The 19,726-nt window shown below is 38.7% G+C and overlaps 1 protein-coding gene across 4 annotated transcripts in view; it reads right to left on the minus strand.

Moving 5' to 3' along the window:
• Positions 1–19,726, minus strand: part of Atp10b (ATPase phospholipid transporting 10B (putative)) — a 311,951-nt gene that overhangs the window by 217,284 nt on the left and 74,941 nt on the right. For 3 of the 4 annotated variants that reach the window (XM_060363835.1, XM_060363837.1, XM_060363834.1), the window contains exon 2: positions 13,272–13,380. The exons of the other annotated variant lie outside the window; for it this stretch is intronic. The gene's annotated coding sequence lies outside the window, so the exon portion shown is untranslated. The remainder of the gene's footprint in view (positions 1–13,271; positions 13,381–19,726) is intronic. 4 annotated transcript variants of the gene reach the window in all.

Consider the following 19,726-nt stretch of genomic DNA (forward strand, 5'->3'; position numbering starts at 1 on the left):
AAGTAATGGCATAGCTTCTCTTATTCCATTCCCCAAATCAAGTTTGCCCATATGTTTACAATGCAGGATGTGGCTGGAAAAAGTGACAGTTGCTTTTGGTAAGGAGGAAAAGAAGGGGCAAGTGGGAAGACATACATATCCTCTCTCTAAATAGTTATAAGCCTTTTCTTTGGAATTACGTGCCTTGTACTTTCTTATATGACTTATTAAAACTTTTTTTTTTTAATGGAGAGATGAGGATCAGAACAGTCTGTGCTCTGAGATGGGAACATAGGAAAATTCCTTCTTTTCTTTGCCTTTTTTCCTGCTTTTCTTGACAGGGTTTTTCCATGTCACCTCATCTGTTCTGGACCAGGGTGGTTTCAAACTCATAGAGATTCACTCACAGAGGCTCTGCACCCCCCCCCCCCCGAGGGCGGGGATTACAGGTGGTCGGCACTGCTCTTGGCTAAGATTGGGATTTCTAATGACAAAATCTGTAATTTTGTCATTGCAACATGGTTGGACATGGCAATTTTATTATTGTCCTCTAAGGATAAACCTGGAGCATGCATTATCAAGAGTTGACAGGGGAATCCTGTACCAAGGGCGTGTCCCTGGTGATCTAAAATGCATGGGGAAGATTTGCTTTCAGTATTCTGGTTTTAGTAATTATTAATTCCCCCCAAAAACATAAGGAGCTATATTTGATTACTGTCTTATCCTTAAAAACATTCACTTTTTAAAAATATTAAAATAAAATTTCATTCACATTTCTTAATAAGGTATAGCGACTGTGAAAAGTGTAGGCTACAGCTATTAAAGTCTTAATACTGCTTCTAATTTTATCGCAGGAGTTATTTCCCCAAAATGTCAAACACAGCTGGAATGAAAGGGTTTTTGAAAATTTGGTAATGTGCTCTATATAAATCTACCACATTTTAAGTATTCTGGATAGCCAGAGTGATTTGACAGTGTGGAAGCTGAAAGAAAGGAACATACAGCCAAAGCTACTGAAATAGGTCCAGATGTCAAGAAGAAAAATAAATAATAAGAAATAGAAATAGACATTTTTCTATTATGATAATGATGATGATGATGATTGTATATAGGTGGAGGTTAAGTTTTTAATAATCCAATAGATGAAGCACCAAGAGAACCTGGCATATTTCCCAAAACGGTGCGGAAATGCTCATTGGAGCCTTTTTTTTCCCTTTCCCCTTCCACGTCCCTTTCCTTTTCCTTTTCTTTCTCTTTTCTTCCTTTCCTCCAGGCTAGCCTCTACCTCATAAATATCCTTCTGCCTTTGCCTGCTGAGCACTGAGTGCTTGGGATTAAAGGCTGGCACTTTTTTTTTAAAACATTCTTTTTCTATTCCAGTTGTGAGAGTCACTACTGAGCATTTGAAATTAAGAGAGATGTGGTTCGAGTAAAATAAGATGAGTAACACTTCTACACAAGTAAAGAAGGAGCCTGAATGAAGAGGTAGGCAATGTCCTCTCTAAAGAGCTAACTGTGGCTAAGGGCAAAATGGGAAGCACTGGGGAGGTGCTGGAGGACTGTGAATCAGAAACTCTAGAGTCCCCAAATCAATCTAAAAGGAACTAAAAGACTCAGAAGAAAACATAAAGATTTGCTGTCCCTAGCTTACCTGAAGTCAGAACAGGACAGGGAGGAGACACTCTGGAGAATAACAGAAGCATGAAAAATGGTTCATAATGGCAGCATTAAAAAAAAAAAAGCCTAGTGTTCAAGGATACCACAAGAAGACCTACAAGAGTAAACTAACCTGGGCCTATGGGCATTACAGAGACTGAATCACCAACAAAAAAACATGCATGGGCTGGACCTAGGCCCCTACACACAGGTAGCAGATGTGCTGCTTGGTCTTTATGTGGGTTCCTTAACAAGTGGAGCAGGGGCTGTCTCTGACTGTGTTTCCCACCTTTGGATCCCTTTCCCCTAGCTGGGCTGCCGTGTTTGGCCTCAGTGGGAGAAAATGCACTTAGTCCTGCTTGCTGCACCAGGGTTGGTATCCTCTGAGAAGGGGAGGAGGGTATGAGGGTAGGACTGGGAGGAGAGGAGGGAAGTGCTTTGATTAGGCTGTAAAGTGATTAGATAAGTTAATTAATGGAAAAAAAAAGAAGAGAAAAGAAAAAGAAAGAAAAGCCTTGAGACCAGGGATGAAGTTTAGTTGGTATCACCTTGCCTAATATGCACAAAGTATTAGGTAACCTGAGTATGGTGACTGATAGCCGCAATCCCAACCCCAGAGAGTTAAGGGCAGATGCATCAGCTGTGTAAGTCGTCCATGGCTATATAGTGAGTGTAAGGCCAACTTGGACTAATGAGACCCTGTCCAAAGGGATGGGGGTGGGAAGATGCTTTGAAGATTTCTAGAAAAAGCAAGGGTATCAAATGTTAGGATTACTTAGTAAATGTTTCCATTACCTCAGAGCTAAAAATATCTTTTTTTGTACTTTGTGTTTATTATAGAAAAATCACTACAAAACATCTCAAATTTTGCCACATTGACAACCATCTTTGCATTATTAAATGATAGAAATGGAAGAAATTTCTGCTTTGAGATACACAAATGTATTTCTGTGAGAGGCTGTCTACATCTAGGAACACAGTGGAAGCTGGAGCTTTATAGAAGAACTATCCAGTAAAGAAACACTTGGTGCAATTTTTGGTTCCTAAGTGTATATCAAGGTCACAACCCTAACTATACTAGATGCCACATAATTTCTCACTGCTATGCACTGTAACGGGTTAAAAGCCATTTTATAAGTATCACTGGTAAATCTGTAAAAGATTATGTTTTTAAAAATGCCAACTGCAGCTAAAAATCTCTTAACTGGGGTGTTGATTTCGGTAGATGTAGAACGCCCTACATAAGATGAAAAGAGTGTGAGAAACTTAAAAGATGGTTCTGTATTTTAAGAATGTCAGTATTAAACAAAAGCACAGAGATGAAGTATGGGAGATGGTAGAGCATGGAGAAGTTCATCCAATTAAGAAGGTGGTGTTAGCTGCTGGTGGCACATGGCAAGACTTTGATCAGTTCTAAGTGAGCTTTCCTTTGCTTTAAGGGGCTGGCCTACTTCTTCATTCTACCCAAAACACTCAGTGTTGCCTGAATCATTTTTATTCTTCCCATGTCAACCAAACTAAGATAGTTTCAGCACATCCTTCACCTTCATTCAGTATCTTTAAAGAAACGTGTTCAAGTTTGCTAGGACCACCATCACAAAGTACCAAAAGTGAGTGACGTAAAGGAGTAAAATCAGACTGTCCCATCTTGAGAGGTGAGAAGCTTAAGATAAAGGTGTTATTAGGAACAGGAGTGAAGAAAGGTCATTCCATGCCTCTCTTCTGCTTCTGGCAGTTGGTGACAATCTTCAGAACTCCCTGACTTCTGAAAGTTATCATTCTGCCTCTATTTTTATCTCTACATGGGCATACCACTATCCAGCTTTCTCCTTACAAAGACATCAAGCCTCCTGGATGATTTTGATTGTTCTATCAAGGACAGAATCCCCTTTTCTGTAAAGAGGTACATACTAAATATTCTGGTCTTTGCATATATTGCATAATCTTTATGGACACAGAAGATCTTTTTGTGTTTAACCCTCTAAAATATAGAAAACATTCATAGGCCATTTAGAAATAGATTTATTGGCTATTATTGACAGTGGGGTTTTTGTTTCTTAATGTGAATGTCAGGTTTTAAAATAAAGGTTCTGCTGGCTTTAACTATAAATCAGAAGCATTCTAGACACCCTAGAAGAGTTTAGCTATGGTGTTGCCTGTCCCTTGAACAGCTAATCTAAATCAGCTGAAAAGCTGCAGTGGCACGATAAAGAATGGACTAGAACCAAAGACAAGAACTGTTTTGAGGAGTTATGTTTCACTTCACTTAAACATTTACACAACATATGAGTATCAAAACATCAAAACATTACATGGTGCCCATCAATATGAAGCAATTTCTATAATATAACAATATAATTTTATATAATAATTAAAATATAGTTTAAAAAATCTTGAGACAAGCTGATGATATATAGGAGTTGACCTTCAAAGATAAATAAAGCCAAACTCAGTACACATTCAGGGGCGGCCCCCTTATTCTCAGGGTGTGTGCTAGCCAAGCTTCCGGAGTCCTTGGGAAGGTTCTTTTCATATTCTGGTTGTTCACCGAATTGGTTGTCATTTCAAGTTTCTGTGTTTATCTGGACAACTTAAGATTCTTCAAATGCTTGAGGTATCAAATATTGTTCCCTGTACATTAGCAGGTGCTCTTAAATAAAATCTGTAAGTGGAAAACCAGCAGAAGGGGGCATACTCATGCTTTCATCCTAACTCACTTCGGGTACTCTAATTCTCTCTCTCTCTCTTACTTGATCTCCTGGGACTCCTTTTCTTTTCTTGTCTTTTTTTCTTTTCTTTTCTTTTTCTTTTTTAAGAGGTCACACAGAGCTGAGGTTGGACCCACTTCACTATTTACCTGAGGATGACTTGAACTCCTGATCCTCTTGATTCTGCCTTCTAAGTATAATTATGAGCACATTTCACCATGCCCAAGTCCATGAATTTTTTTTAAAAAGACTTAATTATGTGTGTGTGTTTTGTATTTTAATTAGGTGTGTGCTTGTGCAAATGAGCACAGTGTCCATGGAGGCCAGAAGAGGGCGCTGGAGTTACAGGCAGTAGTGCGTGCCTGATACGTGTGGTAGGAATAGAGGTTGGGTCATCTGCAAGAATACTATTCAAGTACTTAGCCATCTTCCCAGGCCCTCCTTAGAATGTCTTCAAAACTTTAAAAAAATATTATTGTTTAAAGTGCTTATTTAGTTCTTAGAAGGGTGTTTGCTGACTTTTCACTCTAGGTAAATTTCCCAGCATGCAGTCAAATTTTCCTATAAGCTTCTTACTTTATCTTTCAGCCATAACATCAGAAGAGAAAACATGCATAACACTAAACAATTCTTCACGGAGCTACTCAGCTATTTAATTAGTATTTTGTTAATGGGCTTAATCATGCTCTAAAACTCACCCAATTTACTAGCATTCCTCCACTGCATGGTAGTTTAACTATTTGCATAATTTTTGCTATAATAATCAGTTCACTTAGAAAAGTATGTTAAATTCAATTCTTTTTTCCCCCCTTTATTTGCGTATGCTTTTTTAGATAACTTCTCACAAGAGGAATCATTGGCTTGAAGAAAGTAAATATGTTTAGGAATCTTACTTGGTTTGTAAGTTTTTTTTCCAGCTTCTATATATCAGTAATTTACTGAATATATCCTAAGGAGAATTCAGACAATTGTGGCTGAATATTGGTTTTCTTATTTTCATTATTTGATCCATAATAAGAAAGCTAAACAATTTCTAGAAAAGATGGTAGTTTTTCACCGGAGGTCCTTTAGCAGAATGTTTTCACCAGAGGTCCTTTAGCAGAATGTCATAGAGTGACTTTGCAGACAAATGGCAGCTGTATACTTGAATTTCTGCTAAGGCAGGAAGGGGGATTTCAGTAAACACAGGCAGTTCTGACCTTGTGGCAGGTGCTTTCTAATGGCAAATAGTCTACATAAAAGTACCCCCTGTTACATTCGTCAATAAAAATGTTTATTTCAAACAGCTTGTATTTTCTTTGGCTTCTGGCAAGTCCTTGGGCATGCTCACAAATATTTATCACAGTCTCTGACTCTCAGGTGTAGAACCACCAGTTGCTACAACTGTTTCTGGGCAAAGTTGTAGGCCAAAGAAGGAAACAGGTTTTTGGAAATACCTAAGAAAGGTCTTGGGTGTATTTCAACAAGGCACTAGCATGGGGGTGTTGAGTACCTTTTTGGTCCCATCTTGTCCAAACATAGCTTTGGGCAATGCACCTTCTCTCTGTACTGTGAACTCTAACATCCCAGAGGTCACATGTACAGCTACTCATACAGCTGCATGACTCGTATGAAGAGAAAACAAACCTCCAGAATTTCTAGTCATCCTTTTGCTCATGTTGCTATTGCATGAATGAGGTGTGTGGCTATTAACCTTTTTACATCTTCCCCAGTCAGCTATGTACTGCTTGAGGTTAGGAGTATCCAACCGTCCCTCATGTTCCCAAGACCTAGTTATAGCTACAATGTAATACTGTTCAGCAAATACCTGTTGAAAGAGAATACAAGATTTCTTCTAGAAAGTTCCTTTCACCAATGCCGTTTAAATTATTTCCTGCTAGTTCTTTTTCTACTAGAAGTTGGTAGCACAGATTTTATTGTTTTCTTTAGTCTTTCATAGTTTGGAAAGTTTTTTTCCAAATGCAAGAGTTTGTATCTTGCTTTTTCCAATCATGTTGTGTTTATGTAGGCATTGTGATAATGAATGTGATGCCTTGGAAGTGAAATGCCCAATGAAAATTTGTGGAATGAACGTGTGTTTTCTGCATGCAATGAATTTATTATCATGACATCAGGTCAAATAGGCCTAGGGTCTTTTTGAGCTTTGAAAAATTGTTTTGCTTTCTCAAGCATGCTATCTAGCTCAAAATTAATCTCAGCCTCCCTTTGTACTTATATTGATTGGTTATCCACAGAGAAAACCCTGTGGACTTCTCATAATCTAAGTTCGTTAGGAATTGAGCCAAATTTCAATACACGAAACTCTGAGCTGGGTTTTTCTTTTTAGCTCAGAGATCTCTTTAATCCCTTATCTACACTGCAGATTTCTCTCAAATATTCTGTAGCTTATGCTGATGGATAGTCCAGAGGAACAATGAGAATAACTTAGACACACACACACACACACACCACAAGATAGAATAGCATAACGGTTAAAGGCAGATTTGTATTGATATTGCATAGATTTTGTTTAAATTTCATTTCTGCTACTTGGACGATATGAGATATTAGGCTGTACTTCAGGCTTTGAAAAGATAGCAAGAATTTTCAAACAGTGTTTTTCTTCTAGGGAATTAAACCTCAGGGATGTCTTCAAATCTGAACACCTTAGTTAGACTTTCCATGCCTATGCTACTTGTAGTATATGCTTAACTAAATATCCATTGCTAAAAAACAACTGCTTGAGTAAAAGATAGTGTAACAAGTTATTGGAATACTATTCAAATGTTCAAAAGAATGAGGAAGGTATAAATAAATATACACTGAACACAGGATTGGGAAAGAATCAAACTTACAGGAATAATGCACAGGGAGGTTAATATTTATTTCCAAAGTCAGTTGAATCATCATGTACAGAGAGAAATAAATGTGTAACACACAGTCGGGGAACAAGGCCACCAGCTTTCAATTTTATTATATAATATTTTGCTTTTGGAATGTAGAAAATGATAAGACTTTTTTCTCATTTCCTGACAGTGAGACAGAGCCAGGTAGGATAGGGGTCCACTTCTAAGAGAATTCTACCAGTGGTATGGACACAGAAACCTAAACTCCTAGGGCAGAGCTCAGCCATGGCTGCTGTCTTATACAAGGCATGGAAAGAAAATGACCCAAACAAGTCACAGAGGGTGTTAGGAGAAATAAGACCCATTTTTAACAGTCTTCTCATGAGCAGGAGAATTAAGACTTATTTTCCAAGCTGAAGCAAGCCTGCCTTCATTTTCTAACCCTCTCCCATATGACCTTCACCAGGTGCCCAGGGTTAATGTGGCAAGTATTGGCGTGCAGCAGGAAACCCAGGAGAGACCTTTGCGTGATATGGGGCCTTCACTAAATGTTCAGTATCTCTCTCCTGAAGGCTAGTAACAGGCTAACACACGAGATCGATTTTTATAAGGCACAAAACGTATTTATGGGACTGGAAAGCAACTGGAACAGTATCGTGCCTCATTGGCATATTCCTGTGCAGAAAAGAAGAAAGAGGAAAGGTCTACCACTCTTTGGAAAGCTGGAAGCTGAAACATAGGCTACAGAGAAACCTTGAGACTGTTGCTAGCCTGTGGCACTGATTCAAGCAACGCTGACCTTGCCTTCAAAGCTTTTGATGAGATGGGTGAATTTTTTAACCTTCAGCTGCAGCAAATTCTAAATTCACTTCAACTAAAGATTAGATGATAAATCCATACAAGTTTTCACATCAGGGGACTGAAGAGGAAAGAATACTGTCCTTTGAATGAGTCAATATTCACTTAATTTTTTGTTTTTTTTTATAGTGACTGACATGCTGTATATATTATGAGACAGGCAAAAAGAAAGGAAAAAAATGACTAAGAACTAAAGGGGAAAACTTCCATTTGGAATACTAGGAAGTGAAAAGCTAAGGGTGTAGAAAATCTCCTTAATAAAATAATGATAGAAGGCTTCTTCAATCTTGGGAAATCCTTCTGTGCCTTATATGACTCTACATATGATCAGAAAAGATCCTTACCACAATAAAATATTACTAAGATGCTACATTTCCAAGATACCTGCCAGGGAAAAGCATAAACTCAAGATGAACCAAAGCACTAAGTGTAAGCCCATTAAGTGACTTATGAACAATTTATTTCTATTCACCTGAGAGAATAAAGCAATGATAGACCAAAGAAATTATTCTATCCAACACAGCTGAAGAGTTACTTACAGAAGAATGGGCTGCACCAGTGATGGTTTGAATAAGAGTGGTCCCCACAGGCTCATATATTTGAATGCTTACACTCCACAGAGTGGAGCTCTTTGATAGGATTAAAATAATTAGGGGGCCTTCTTGGAGGAAGTGTGACACTAGAGGTAAGCTTTGAGATTTCAAAAGCTCAGCCAGGCAGCTTTTATGGATCAGGAGGCAGCTCTCAGTAACTGTTCCAGTGTTGCTAGGCTCCCTGCCTTGAAAATAATGGACTGAACTTCTGAAACTGTAAGCAAGCTTCCATTTAAATGTTTTATTTTAGAAGAGTTGCCTTGGTCATGGTCTCTTTACAGAAATAGAGCAGTGACAAAGACAACACGAAAGATTTTCTCCTTCCCAGCAACTGTTAACTGCTTATATAGCCTTCAGTAAAGGAGGCACTTCATCTGTCTTGTGAGCCCTTTTGCCTTTCCATGTGGCAATATTAATAGGCACAATACTGCAAGGGCCTGTGAGCATGACCATAGGTGCTCTGACTGAAGATGACAATGATTATGTCCAAAGAAATCAGACATAAAGATAAAGGATCTAGAATTTCCATAAGAACCTATAGCAGAAATACTTAATACATTGACCCAGGCAATATACATATAATACTCAATAGGTTTACCAAACAGAGAAATGTGAACCCAAAACTGTAAGACAGTATATCATCCTGGTTAGAACACCTAATGTGAAAATGATAAAGGTGACAAATAATGACAACCATATGGAGAAAGAGGAACTTCCATACACTATCATAAGGAAGGCAAAGTAGCACAGTCATTGTACAGAACAGTAAGATCATTCTTCAAGAAACTGAAAATAGATATGATACATAATCTAGTGTCCTTGCCTTTCGATGCATATCCACTTGCATTTGGCAAGTCAGCACACAAAAGAGCTATCTGCATGCACATGATTTTGGGGGCACTATATAGAATAGTTAAGGCATTAACCAAGGTCCCCATGAATAGACAAATGGGTGAAGAAAATAGGATATCTACGCATAGTTGTGGAGAATGTCGAGATAAGCCTTTTGGAGGCCCAGGGGGAATGTCAAGTGAAGCATCAAAGACTCCTATGGCTACCCTTAAGGTCGTGATCCACCGCAATCCGTGTTGATCCACTGGGGACTCCTAACACACTAGCAATGTCTCAAAATGGATCCTAGGCTAGGGCGGTGACTGCTTTCCCCTTATTTACGGAGGCCTTCTAAGGTGACCTTGTCTTCCCCACCCCACCCACATCTCCCCCATTTCCTTATAGTTGTACCAACCTGATTGATTGTTACTGGTGCTTGAGCCTAGCTTGGCATGGTCTGATTGGCCCTCCAATCATTTAAAGATGGTTACACTGTACAACAAAGTTAGTTCTGCACCTTTGGGTCTGATTCCTGGGATTCTGCGTGGGCTCTGTGGCCATTCATCCCTCTTCCTCCTGTTCCTGATCCCCACATACAGTAAAGTACTACTTGGTCTAAAGAAGAATGAAATCTTGTCATTTTTAATATATTGAACTAGAGGGCATTGTGCTTAGTGAAATAAGCCAGACACTGAACGGCAAATACCACATAGTCTGGCTCACATATGAAAGCTGAAAAATACAGACCTGACTGCAAAATAGTGTTCCTTAGAGATTGTAAGGGGCAGATGGAGAATGGGAAGCTGGATTTGATTCGTCCATGGTATGTGCATGTAATGAAAATGTACTAAATCCCTTCAACATGTCCAATTAACATATCAATGAAAATACAAACTAGAAAAATATTTATATAAAAAAGATGTGATAGGAATACTTTCAGTTTATAGAGATGGGAACAAAAAATATTAGATTGAATTGTCATGCCAGATTCCAAATCCTAGCTTAGAAACTAGCTTAGAAACGGCCCATGGAAGGATCAGCCAAGGTGTGTAGCTACTGGTTTTACAGTTGGAAAGAGTTAGAAACTTCTTCTCAACAGCCAGCTACAAGAAGAAAGTGATAAGAAGAAAATGAAGAGAGGAAAAATGTCTTTCCGAATTCCCACCCAAATCAAGTTTTGTAAAATGTGTTATTTTCTTTGACCTCTCACCCGGGCAAGTAGTCTAATGTACTATGTTTGGGTCTCCACCTATAGGCTTAAATCTGGTTATCCTCTACCCTCTTGAGTCCTAGGTGAGGGTGAACTCAGGTCATTCACAGCATTGTGAAACTAAAGACACTCCAAAGCACTTTCCAGTAAAAAGTCCTTTTCTTTTTCCAAAATCCAGTCTTTGCTTGCCAAGACACTATCATGCTGAACGACAAGCAAAAAGAAGGGTGTGGCTTAGGAACTTTTAAAAAAGTTATTTATTTAAGTTTATTCACTTTGTATCCCCCTCCTTCTTCCCCTCCCAATCCCACCCTCCCTTCCTCTTTTTCTCCTATACCCCTCCTCCAGTCCAGTGATAGGGGAGGTCTTCCTCCCCCCTTCCATCTGACCCTAGTCTATCAGGTCTCATCAGGACTGGCTGCATTGTCTTCCTCTGTGGCCTTGTAAGGCTGTTCCCCCATCAGGGGGAGGTGATCAAAGAGCCAGCCCCCTGAGTTCATGTCAGAGATATTCCCTGTTCCCCTTAGTAGGGTACCCTCTTGGATACTGAGCTGCCAAGGGCTACATCTGTGCAGGGGTTCTAGGTTATCTCCATGCATGGTCCTTGTTTGCAGTATCAGCCTCAGAAAAGACCCCTCTGTCCAGATTTTTTGTTGTTGTTCTGTTCCTTTCTTTGTGGAGCTTCTGTCCTCTCCATCTCTTTGTATCTTCTCCTTCTTTCAAAAGATTCCTTGCACTCTGCCCAAAGTTTGGCTTAGGAACTTCAATGTTCATGTAGAGATATTTCTGCCTGCAATTGGAGGTATATATGATGCTGAGGTCCTGTTCAGATTTCTGTTACTTTTGGGGGATAGTCAGATATGATGCTTGGCTGAACCATTCTGTTTTCCTAGAGATTGTTTGATTCTTAGCAGAAATAAGCCAATAAGGTCAATGTGAATTCAAATAATGGACACGAGTTATGATAGATAAAATAAAGCTAACTGGTTTTCTACTTCTAATTCTACCATTTGTGTTTTGGTTGATAAGTACATAAACTATATTTTATACTAAAAGTACAGTATTTAATGTGAAGCTTGATAGCTTCAGTGATGAATGCCAATTCTAGCAGTATATAAGTTCAATATATTCTATAGACCCTGGGTCTGGATGATTTTGGTGTGTGGTGCATTTATTTGCAAGTTATTTTTCTTGAAAATAGATTCTTTTCTCATATAATATTTCTATAATAAAGTTTATTAAAAATAAGGTCAATGTGGAGATGAAAAGAAGAAATAAGAAAAGTAAAGAGAAACAAAGATAAGAGAGAAATGCTTGTTTTCATGAAATTTCTCATATTTTCTATTGTTCATTCCTCAAACCTCGCCCTGACTATTGGTATTCTGCAGAAAGAAAATGAATATCCTTTCCTGAAATGAACCTTGATTAGTTCTCAGCCCCAAGCCATTGGTTCATGAATTTCTAGTAAAAAAACAATTACGTTTCTTGGAAACAATGGATTATTTCTCTATTTGTCTAGCTTCTATAGATTCCTGACTGTGGTGGACATGCTGTGATCAATTGAAATCTTTGGGAAATGCCAGCCATTTGCTCATCAAGAGGCCATTTACTGAGGAGGGCAAAACGAAGTCTGATGGTTGTCCTGCTTCTCTTCAGTTCAGTATACTGTGCTTTCAGAATGAGCTTTCCAAAGCCCTGATTTCACAATATCTTTACACTCCACCTTCTCCTCCTTGCTTACTGAATGAACCCTCTGAGGATCATTTGCAACATTTCTTTGTTTCATCCTCTCTTAACATGTCAAAAGAGAAATGGTGTTTCCCTTTACAAGCTTCCCAAGAGGTTCAGGGATTCATATATTTACTTCTGTCAACTACCCATATCCTTCAAGACTCAGGTTAAATGCTACCTGTTCCAAGAAACCTTTGGCACTGATGATCTCTAGTCACCAGATGTGTCTTCTTTTTTCATATTCTATACTTCCATTGTTCCTTGTAATTCTCTGAACAATGAGACTGTGCCAATAGATTCTCTGCCCATTGTAGTAAAAGCCAAAGATTCCTTTGATCAAATTGAAAATGTCTTTAGGGTTTTGCATTATGACAATCCTTTGCAAAGTCAGTGTTTGATTTCTAGGTATATGAAACCACAGTCTTGTCACATTTCTAGGGGATTGAAAGTATTTGATCTCACACAATGGAATGCTACTCAGCAATTAAAAACTGAGAGACCAACAGATTAAAAATTAGTGGCTATTATTTTAAAGTTTAAAGCACAAGCCTGAACCAGGGCCAGCCAAGCGGAGATATGTCCAGCCACCTTCAGGGAAGAACTAGCTCAATGCCTAGTTCTTCCCCTCAATGCCCTGAGGGGAAGAACTAGCCTTACTGTATTCTTTCCCCACCCACTAGAGATACAGTTGCTAGGAAACTGGCCCCTCTCCCCTAGGAAGGGAAGCCAGACCATTAATGGTTTGGGGGTCTTCCTATAGCCAATCAATTCAAAATACAACATCCCTTTTGTGTTTTGACAAATATTTGCTTGCCAGGCAGGAATCCCCCTGCTTTGGGCATGCTGGCAGGGACGAGATTCTTTAAATCACCCAACTAACCTGAGCATGGGGCTTCAGCAATGAGTGTGAGCCCAAGATGCAGCTTGTAATAAAAAGATCCTCATGTGTTCTGCAATGGACTCGACTCCTGGTGGTGGTCTTTTGGGGTCTAGTGATAAAACAAAACAAGAAAAAAACAAAACAAAACAAGGAAATTATGAAATTTGCAGGCAAATGGTAGTAACTAGAAAAGATCATCCCGAGTGAGGTAACCCAGAAGCAGAAAGACATACATGATACTTACTCACTTATAAGTGGGTATTAGACATATAATATAGGATAAACACACTAAAATCTATAGTCCTAAAAAAGCTAAACAAGGAGGGCCCTAGGGAAGATGCTTAATTCTCATTCAGAAGGCAAACAGGATAGCCATCCCAAAGTGGGAGAAGACAGGAAACAGGACAGGAGCCTACCACAGAGGGCCTCTGAAAGACTCTACCTATCATAGCAGGGTATTGAAGCAAATGCTGAGACTCATAGCCAAACTTTGGTTAGAGTGCAGGGAATCTTATGGAAGAAGGGGAGATAGAAAGACCTGGAGGGGACAGGTGTTCTACAAGAAGACAGGAGAAGGGACATGGTAGGAGATGAGGGAGGAGAGAGGGTAGGATTGGGAGGGGACAAGGGCGGTGGGTACCGCTGGGATACAAAGTAAATAAATTGTAATAAATAAAAAAATGATATTAAAAAAAGAAGACCAACAGAGCCCTGGGCCAGGGGGGCCTTTCAGAGACTGATACTTTAACTAAGGTCCATGCATGGAGGGGACCTAGATACCCTGCTCAGCTGTAGCCTATAGGCTGCTCAGTTTTCAAGTGGGATCTCTAGTCAGGGGACCAGGTCCTGTCTCTGACATGAACTCAGTGGCTGGCTCTTTGATCACCTCCCCCTGGAAGGTACAGCCTTGCCAGGCCACAGATGAAGATGATGCAGCCAGTCTTGGTGCGACCTGATAGGCTAGTGGCGGGTAGAAGAGGAGGAGGAGCTTCCCTATCAGTGGACTAGGGGAAGGGACAAAGGGGGAGAAGAGGGAGGGAGGTTGAGACTGGGTGGAGATGAGGGAGGAAGCTATAGCTGGGATACAAAGTGAATAACTTGTAATAAATAAATAAATAGATAAATAAATTTATTCTTAAAAAAGTGTTTTATCTCATCAGTCAGTTGTCCATTGTGTCCTACTGTTAGTTACACTCTTTCAAGGCTTTCAGGTAACTTACTGTTCTAAATCTGTGGGAAGAATTCTCTTTTCCTGACTAAGAAGGTTTTAAAAGCAAGTGTTTAAAAGGCCAGTGACTGTGGACCTAAGTAGGTTATGTCCTTGTTTACTGTTATTAGCTTGATAGAAAACAGAGGTGATTTTAGATTATTCTTCACAAGACCATAAATGCCTTGAAATCAAAGGTTGCATTTTATTCCTCTCTCTGCCCTTTTAGTCACCAGCATAGTGCCATGCTATCATAGCTAAATCATGTTAAATGTTTGTTAATTTTTTGAAAGGGAAAAAGATATTACTGTTTCTTTCCTAAAATGTGTCACTGTTTCAAAACACAGCAGACCTTCTAAAGTAAGATTAAGTTTCTCCCAAGATGTGGTTTTCTTCAGTGAAATTACAATAAATATAACACTTTTTTTTCCCAGTCATTAAAATATCATTTGTTGTTAGTTATCCTCTCTCAAGTTAATAATCCCTAGCAAAGAAGCCATCCTTCAGAAAACACAGGCAGTGCCATCAGAGTAGGAAGTAAATAGCTACAATTTATTATTACTTTTTTAAAAAAAAATATATACCAATTTGCTTTATGCTTTAGCCTCAGGGAATTTTTTCAAGTTATTTTTCCATGGTTAGTCCCATTTTTACATTCCTGTACTTATAATTAGTTTACTAGAATGGCTTAACCATTTCTGTTCATGAAGGTATTTAATGTCTCAAACCTGTGATCAAAGTTATCACAGCCATATTCTTCCACATCAGGGTTCAGCGATGCACACAGATTGTGGGAACAATTAGAGACTGGGCTCTCTCAGTAAGCCTCATGTCAGTTACAGGATTATTCCAAGATTTAATGACAACTTTGGTTGTCCTTCTAAAAGAATCTGGAACACACTTTAAAGGTCTGGTTTCTAAAGAAGTCTTCATTAATTCATAATACTTTTTTTTCTGCTTTCTGAGCATCAGGTTGGAAAGTTGCATGGGAAAATTGGTACAAGATTTTTAAAAATATTTTTTGTTCTTTTCTCATACATTACAACATGACTGCAGTTCCCCTCCTTCCTCTTCCCCAGCCTCTGGCCCCACTCCCCGTCTTCCACAGACCACCTCCCTCCCACCAGGCATCAACAAACATCGCATAACAATCCACAATAAAACCAGACACATACCATCGCATCAAGGATAAACAAGGTGATCCAGTAGAGGGAAAAGAGGGTCCCACAATAGTTTGTTGAGACTTGCTTTGTGACCAAGTGGGCTAAAGAGTTTCTCAGAAAATTGGAAAATCAATCTACCTCAAGACCCAGCTATAGCAATCCTGGGCATATATCCAAAAGATGCTCCATCCTATCACAAGAACACTTGCTCAACTATGTTCAAAGCAATTTTATCTGTAATAGTCAGAAATTGGAAAAAAACCTAAATGTCCCTCAAGCAAAGAATGGACAGAAAATGTGGTACATTTACACAATGGAGTATTACTCAGCTGTTAAAAACAAAGACATAATGATTGGAATTTTCTTATATTGGACATGTTATTCATGGGTTTAGAATTTACCCTTATCTTTGTTCTTGTTGGAGGAATCCAGGGGACATAAGCAATAAGGCCTAAATAGATCTCCAGAATGAGCTGTGAGGACAGCTCTCAAATTATAAAGTAGAAATGAGAAGAATCTCAATTGGCAGAACTTCTTCTGCCAGGCAAGATCTTCACTTTCACAGCCAAGAACCATTCCCTATCTGCTCAGAGAACCTCACAGTACTCAACCCAGATTTTCAGAATTAGGGTTAAACAAGCACGTAAATGATGCCAAAGAAACTTGTGAAATTGTGCTCATTATTTAAAAGAACTATTCAAATATTTTCTTTTGTCTTACAAATCTACCTGTGTATTTTAAATAATACATTTAAAAATTTATTTATTAGTTATTAATAATTAATTAATTAATTAGGATCTATTACAATTTATTCACTTTATATCCCAGCTTTAGACCCCCTTATCTCCTCCCAGTCCCACTCACCCTCCCTCTTTTCTCCCTATGCCCCTCCCTAGTCCACTGATAGGGGCGGACCTCCTCTCCTTCTATCTGACCCTAGCCTGTCAGGTCTTTTCAGGGCTGGCTGCATTATCTTCCTCTGTGACCTGGCAAGAATGCACCCTCCAGGGAGAGGTGATCCAAAAGACAGCCACTGACTTGATGTCAGAGACAGCCCCTGTTCCCCTTACTAGGAAATGCACTTGGAAACTGAGCAGCCAATGGGCTTCCTTTGAATAGGGAGTCTAGGTCCTCTCCATGCATAGTCCTTGGCTGGAGTATCAGTCTCTGCAGGTTCCCCCCAACATCCTCTGGGCCCAGGTTTTTTGACCCTGTTGGTCTTCTTGTGGAGCTCCTTTCCCCTCCAGGTCTTTCGATTTCCCTCCCTCTTTTTCCATAAGGTTCCCTGCACTCTGCCCAAAGTTTGGCTATGAGTCTTCGCATCTCCTTCAGTACCCTGATGGGTAGAGTCTTTCAGAGGGCCCTGTGGAAGCTCCTGTCCTGTTCCTTGTCCTCTTCTACTTCCATTGACTATCCTATTTGCACTTCTGAATAAGGTTATAAACGTACTAAAATCTATAGTCCTAAAGAAGCTAAACAACAAGGAGGAACCAAGGGAAGAGACTAAATAATACTAATAATACTTTTTGATTAATGTGCAATAACTGAACATATTGCAGGATGTACAGTGTGAGATTTCAGAACATGCTTAGAAAAAGAGTCTACCAAATTAGGACAATAGTGTTTTTTTTATGTGTGTCATCTTAGTATGTCTCTGTGTGTGTGTGTGTGTGTGTGTGTGTGTGTGTGTGTGTGTGATAGAGAGAAGGAGATAGAGAAAGAAAGAGAGAGAGGGATGTAGGTATGAGTAGTTCAGGTGCTCATGGAGGCCAGAAGAGGGTGTCAGATCTCCCGAAGCTTGAGTTACAGGCATCTGTGAGCCACCCACTGTGGGTGCTAGGAACTAAACTCTGATCCTTTTCAAGAGCAGTAACCACTTTTAACCACTGGGTCATTTTCCTAGACCCCTCCTGCCTCTTTTTTATTTAAGCAATCATTAGATAAATTACAGTTTTCATGTGTGAAGCACTATGGAATTAGCAAAAAATGAGGAATGGTCCATATCCTTCCAAAAGTTTCAATCTAGCCAGAGATATGAAAATGTAAGCTCATAATTACAGAATATTGTACTAAAGAAAGAGAGGTCAGTAATCCCTTCTCTGTCATTTCACCTTCCTGTGGTCATAGTTCCATCTTTCACCTGCAGTCCAAAACTGTTACATGGAAAATTCCATAAGTAATCAATAGGTTATAAGTAAACATTATAATAGATATTATGATTGTTTGACTTTATTATTGATTTTTATGGCACATAATTGATAAATTAGACTATGTAATGAGTATGTAGGAAAAGTAGAGTACATGCAGAATTCATTATTATACTTTTTTATAGGTATCATATAGGGCCTTAGGATATATCCTTATCAGGTATATGGATCACTACAATTAGTTTGGCTTCAGTTTCAAAGGGGGCTCAACATCTGATGTGAAACGTACCAGATTTTGTTGTTCAGAATAAATGGCTTCTTATAACAAATTTTATTCATCTCACATACATACTGAGAACTAATGTTGAGTTTATAGTTTGATGATTTATATGACAGTAAACATGTCCATATATCTGCTGGCAGTTTTTTTTGTTTTTGTTCTTGTTTTTTTCTTTGTTGGGTTTCAAAGAGTTGACACACACATAGAGATCAAAACTTATAAAAAGATGTATGCTCAGAGAGGTGTCACAGTGCCCTGAAATGCTCTGTTCCACTGTCCCTACTATATGCTATTGGCCAAAAATATTTCTCTGTCTTATTCTTCCTTTTCTTCTTTTTATAAGTGTAAGTAAATGTATGTATATTTTCTTCTTACCCCTTCTGTCTTTTACACAAAGTATTATGTGAGTACTTTGCAAAAAGCTTCTTTTTAATTTGATAATACTTCTCAGAGATCACATTCTACATTACCCTGTTTACTCACAGCTAGATAATGAATGTCAATGGATACATTTATTTAGCCAGTGTCTTATGCTCAAGTGTTCCAGTAGTTTCCTCTGGATGTCACTGGAATGTGTAGAATGGTATACTTGTCCACCTATTGGGGTTATATCTTCAGCATAAATTCCTAAAACTGGGATTGCTGGATTAAGGGAGACATTTTGTTGTAGTCATTAATGTCAGGCCAACAATACAGCTCAGCAGGTAACAGAGCTTGCTACCAAACCTGTGGACATGACTTCAATTCCCAAAATCCATGGCAGAAGGAGAGAATCAAGCCCTAAAAGTTGCCATGTGACTTCCATTTGTATATTATAGTATACACACACACACACACACAGAGAGAGAGAGAGAGAGAGAGATATCATTTTTTGAAAAGAGAAAGTAGCTGATGCTCAAAGTTTCCTCAGTAAAGACTGTATTCTTTTGTTTTGCATTCCTCGCAGCAGAGCCTGTGGGAGCCTGTTTCCCCACATCCCACAGAGCAAACTGTATTGTCAAGCTTTGAATTTCATCAGTCTGAATAATGAGAAGTAACATCTCAATGAGTTGTCACTAGCATTTGTCTCAATGCAAGTGAAGCTAAATGACTTTTCACACATCCAGTCCCCATGTTTATATCATTTAATACATTTTGTATTTATTTTCTTTGCCCGTTTTAATAGTATTATCATTTATTTTTTTCTACTAGTGTTAAAGTTTTTATCTTTTAAGGATATTGAACGTTTTCTGTAGTATGTTGAGAATACGTTCCTTTTGCAATTGGTCTTTTGACTCATCTCAAGGTGACTTGCCATATATAGTGAATTTATTTCTCTGTTATTCTATCTACAGCTTTAGTTATAATTACTCCATAGGTCCAAATTAGAGAAAAAATTGCCCATATTTCCCTCTGACGCTGGCAAAGATTTTCGTGCACATTTCGAATGTTGATATGTTTAGTTTCTTTTTCTACAAAAAATATATATTGTATCTACTTTAATTTGTAAAATGATATTCTTTAAAACATGTTATTAAGCAGGCTAGGACAGTTTATTAAAAGCATTCCTTTAATTTTAAAAGTTTATAAGTATGTGTGTGTTTCTGATTTTTCCATCTGTACATCATATGCACTCAAGTGCCCAATATTGGTGCCAGGGACAAACATGATGACATGAA

Source organism: Meriones unguiculatus, chromosome 11 (genome assembly GCF_030254825.1).
Source record: "Meriones unguiculatus strain TT.TT164.6M chromosome 11, Bangor_MerUng_6.1, whole genome shotgun sequence".
Classification (NCBI taxonomy): Eukaryota; Metazoa; Chordata; class Mammalia; order Rodentia; family Muridae; genus Meriones; species Meriones unguiculatus.